The 5,458-nt window shown below is 39.0% G+C and overlaps 1 long non-coding RNA gene across 1 annotated transcript; it reads left to right on the plus strand.

The window, feature by feature from the left end:
• The first annotated feature begins 643 nt into the window (after positions 1 to 643).
• Positions 644 to 2,665, plus strand: LOC120966368 (uncharacterized). The gene is made up of 2 exons (XR_005759884.3): positions 644 to 1,859; positions 2,200 to 2,665. It is a non-coding gene; the product is annotated as an uncharacterized lncRNA (long non-coding RNA).
• Positions 2,666 to 5,458: the final 2,793 nt, after the last annotated feature.

Genomic DNA, 5,458 nt, shown 5'->3' on the forward strand with positions numbered 1-5,458 from the left:
ATATGCATGTAGTATAGCATTATTATGTTCATTTTTCTCTATGTGTTATATTGCCAGCATATTCCATGTGCTGACCCGTTTTCGGGCTGCAACGTTTCATGTTGTAGACTTTTCAGACGACGAGTAAGGTGCCTTAGGTCGTGATCTTATACTCAGTGATGCCGTTGGAGTTGATGGACTCACTTATCTTCGAAGCCTTCCGCTGTTATCGTTTTTAGATGGCCTTAAGCCATATTTATCATACTTATTCTCTTTTGAGATATTCATTGTAATAAGTGTGTGATTGCTACTCTGTTATAAATCCTCCATTTGTACTGTGCGTGTCAGCATTACTGATGCAGGGATGACACTTGTGCACAGCAGCACCGACTGTTTGAGGTCTGGTCGCTACATGTGGTAGCTAGAATGATAAAAAAGAGATGACAAGAATATATCCCGGTAATATATCAGTTCCATTGAATTGGTGGATGTTTTGTTCAGAGTAATTTCCTTTAGCTCTATCATAACAGTATAGAGACCTATCATCACAACATTATAAAGCATAGAGACCTATCATCAGTTCATCACAGTGCTATAAAGAATGGTCCAAACCGGATGCCATACCGAGGAAAGGCGTAAATATGAACCGGAAAGATGTTTTTTATCTCTTTTATCAGCTGGAATCAAATAATTCCACATTTCATGAAGCACATTTTAGTATTTATTAGTGGTAACCATCCCTGAACAATGAACCAAGTTCAGCATCTTGAGTTGCTCCTTTTGTATCGGTTTACCTGATAACAGGTCTCCCATTAGGTTGTCCATGTCAACCATGCCTGCCAGCACTAATTATCATCATTAACTACTGACAAGGATCCCGATGACCACATTTGATACTGAAGATGCTTCCCACTGCCATGCTTAATTCACACATACATACACTAATAGCCACACCATCTTTTCCACATTTTAGATTAACAAATCCAATCTCACGGATGTTTGAAGTTCGAAGAATGCTCGTCCCTTTTTTTGTACCCGCTCTATTGGTTCCATTGTACTAATCAAATCATGTTTATAAATCTAATTGATCAATGCTTGTTCTTTGGTATTGGAGTCTGGTCATACCTGAGCACTGTTTATAAGTATTCACCCTACTCTCCAAGGTATCACTATAAGCAAAATTTGAAGTGTTAGTCCAAAAACTTTGATTTTTCTTTATCCACTTCCATCCCTGTTGTATCAAAAAGGAAAACTGATTTTGATATTGTTCTTCAATGGTCGGCAGTATTCATACTCTCAAACTTTCAAGGTCTTAATTATGTAGATGGAGTCCTCTTTTTTTGCTTTAAATTTATTAACAGTTTGTTCCCAATAGAAGCATGGATTGCATTGCCCTACACAGAGAGAACATTAGCTAGCTTCATAAAAGGAAAACTGAAGAGACATTATATATGTAATACTTGGACCTTTTTATCTCACAAAATCTTAACAGTGCTAATGAGTTCATTAGTTGATAAGTTAATTGTGTCCTAAAGTCGTAAGACTTTGAGACTTTGACTTTGATGGTCCATGTCTCGCTTCGTGTAGTCAATGAATTCAGTGGTTTGGGTGCCATATTCCTTGAGGCCCTAAAAATATAAGAACAAAATGTTGATTAGTAAAGTAAGTATATAACGACATGACAACTTTATAAATACAAAATTTTATTTTGCAATGGCCTCTAGTGATTATGTGATCACAAAGTAAATTTAAGATTTTTTTAACTGGAATAGATATATGAAACCATATTATGAATGAATATATTTTTTGACTATTGATTTGATCTTTTGTTTCAGAATGGAGCTGTGGCATTAAGACAGAAACCCAATATCGAATTTGAGGTTGGTCGAATATGAAAACCATCTGATGCACCATATGTGTTTCTCTATATCGCAGCAAGCAATCCCATTTTTGTCTGTTATAACTGCAGTGTGGTTCTAGTCTTCTAGAGTATATTATCTTAACGTGAATACACGGGAACCAACATCCATGGCATCACCATTAAGACATGAACCCACACCTATAAAATTGCATTACTTAATCTAGAATACACATGATAGTTTTTCTATTTCAATATAATTAACCTTCCGATCTAACATGTCAGATGTTGTTAGATGAGCACTTCCTAAAGTATAATTGAAGTATTATTGATCCTTAATAGGCCTGATTAATTTCGTGCAGTTGGTACTTACTTGAGGTGGTCTGATTGCTCGATGGAGCCAGCCGGTGTCCGCTGGAGGAAGACAATGCCGAAGTGCCACTGGTTGGAGGAAGTTGACTTTGAAGTGTCGTTCGCGGGAGGAAGATGATGTACAAGGTATATCATCTAGTCTAGAGGACAATTAACCCTTGAGGCGTAATTGCTCTGGTTTGGGCAATCAAATCTCTGTACATTACTGTGAGAATTTGGAGAGATTGCATCTCTGAACTTTTTTTTGTGCCTGTTCTTTTTATTGTGGGATGGTCTGATTGCTCATGGATGGTCAAACCTGTTGGGATCATGAGGTTTCTATTGTGGGATGGTCTAGTCGCTCAACCTGTTGGGGTCATGAGATCGTAAATTGTGGGATGGTCTAGTCGCTCAACCTATTGGAGCCGTGAGATTATAATTGTGGGATGTTTTTTTAACTGATCGTGGGATTTTTTTCTGGATTGATCATGGGACTTTTTTCTGGATTGATCGTGGGATGTTTTTTACATCAATCGTGGGATGTTTTTTTACATAAATCGTGGGATGGTTTGATAGCTCATGGGTTCCAGACTTGATGGGATTGTGAGATTTAAAGTTCCCATCTGGTTTACGAACATCTAACGGTTGTAGCTTGTTGATTGGAAATAGGCACACCGAATTGAAGGTCGCATATTTCTAATTATTGTGAGATTTTCTAAGCTAATTACCTTTATTCTAATTACCCTGTCAAGTACTCCCTCCGTCTCATAATAAGACATTTTTAACACTAATATAATGTAAAAAAACATTTTATATTATGGGACTGAGGGGGTACTTTTTATATATAATAGGTAGATACTCTAAAACGGAGGTGTTCCGTGTTATATATATCTCCAGTTGTAATTGCATAATAAGGCATACTTTTCATAAAAGGAACCCTCAGTTCAGCATCTCATAGGAAATCAATTGTTTTCAATCTGCTACAGATCAACTATTTCAAACTAACAACAGAGAACACAAACTAATGCATGGATCAGTTACTGCAAAATCATCACCAGTAGCAAAAAAACCTAATTAGACTAAATATTAGTAAGAATGGCAGGCGAAGATACCAAGATATGGTTAGAAATTTTCTAATAGAAACTGCACAATGAACAATGGAGAGTGTGGCATGGCAGCATCCACGGACAACCTTCAGGCGAAGGTCCTAGTCTGTGCGCTCCACCTATTAGGAAATCGATTGAACAAATGCCAAAAAAATAGAAAAGATACTTGGTGAGATTAAGTGCCAGAAAGCAAGGATACCTAGAAATTGATGGGCTCCTTTGTATGGATAGCAATTTGTGCATCCGCTGGTGCAAGCACTGCCCTGCGGCAATCTTGTGAGTCCAGCCTAACATCGCCGCCAACTTGACTTCATCTTCTATCTCTCATGAAAGCGCAATCTTGTGAGTCCAGCCTAACATCGCCGCCAACTTGACTGCATCTACTATCTCTCATGACAGATCGCTGAGTACGCGCTTGAACGTGGCTGCGTGTGCTATTTCTGAAGCATGGTTTCGCTGGCAGCCATCCGCAGGACCAGATCACCGATTACTGCTCGCACTCCGCGGACGAAGGAAGAAAGAAGGGAAGAAGACAGAGGCATGTGCGGGTCGATGATTTGCTGGAGGGCAAGGCCAAAGGTTGTGGCGGCGGCTAGTTGAAAGGATGGGATGGGAGCCTTGCTGGGAAGGAAGGAAACATCAAGCGATGAGGGAAGACCTGATCGTGTGTTCATTATTTAGTCTATTTTTTCCTTTGAGCTTTAGCTTTGAGTTTTTTTTCAGGATGAGTATTTTTTTTCTTTTTGAAACGTTTTGCTTTGATTCTTCAATATCATGGGCCTACACATAATATATGGCAAAGGAAAATAACTACGAGTAGGATATGTAATGCCAAAGGTGGGTAATTAATTTTCCCTTAGTTAGATCGAACGATGTAAATTGTTAGTCGATCAAATAAATGGCTAGATGTTCCTAATTTTTGTGGTAATTTTTAGCTAATTCTGTTTTTTCTGGTTAACCCATAAAGTACTTTTTATATATAAATAGATATCATCTTCCGGACGAATATCAAAGGCGATAAGCATATCAGGCTCAAATGCATAAGCTTTGCATAGTGCTCTCCAATTTTTGCATTCAAAGTAGGTCACTAGTACAGCAGCTGCTAAACAAACGGTTTTTAACCCCTTTCCGCGATGACCTTTGGAACCGTCGCCAAGTGAGTGTGGGCGATAGGGGGGTCCTTCCAGCGCGACCCATGAACCGTCAGGGATATGCCTTCCTGGCACACAGGCTCGGCAAAATGATGTTGTGTGCGACCGGCGAGCGCTCAAATACGGAAATACGTACAATAGAGCTAAAAAATACAATTATATGACAAAATTGTTTCCGGTCGCAAGTACATCCCACACAGTCAGTCCCCGCTAAACGTTTCCGTTCATATGTACATCCCACACAGTCGCTCCAAGGAAAACGTTTCCGTTCACACATACATCACACACAATTTTTGCCGTTAAATCGTTTGTGATAGCGTTGCCATTGCACACGATATTAATAATTTTATCGTTTGCCTTATTGAATGCATTACAGACGGTGCGTAGAAGAAACTGTGTGGCAAAGGCCGTCCATCACACACAGTTTTTATGTGGTAAACGTTTGCACCAGGTGGCCTAACACAAACAGTTTTCAAGAGGATGTTGTGTGTGATTGTTCATTAATCTAACACGGTTTATTCCTAGAAACTGTGTGCGTTATTGAATGCATCGCACATGGTGTTTTCTCAATAACCGTTTGCAATAGAAAAACCCAATTAGCAGGCTAATTATCCAATTATTCCTAATCTATATATTAATCTAATTGACATTTCATATTAAGCACACAATATATTTCATTTTCATAATTGAAATACATTAGAGTACAACATCATATAGCTTCAGCACTCAGCTGCCCCATTACACAACTACACCAGGACCAAGTTTCACATGCAACATCTATAACCTTTCAAAATTAGACGGTACATAGACAGATGTATCTCATCTGGAAAACTGCTGAAGCAGAAGACGAATATGGAGCCTTCATTGATGTTGAAGGTCTTTGTAACTTTAGGCCAGTGCCTGTGGATGATTGACCGTCCATCCTTCGTCCTCTTCAGGAACACTTCAATATTGAACCGTGGGTGTTGTATGATACCTTCCTCGCCTCCTGACCATACAAGTGGTTTGAGAGG

The sequence above is a fragment of the Aegilops tauschii genome, chromosome 6 (assembly GCF_002575655.3).
Source record: "Aegilops tauschii subsp. strangulata cultivar AL8/78 chromosome 6, Aet v6.0, whole genome shotgun sequence".
Taxonomy (NCBI): Eukaryota; Viridiplantae; Streptophyta; class Magnoliopsida; order Poales; family Poaceae; genus Aegilops; species Aegilops tauschii.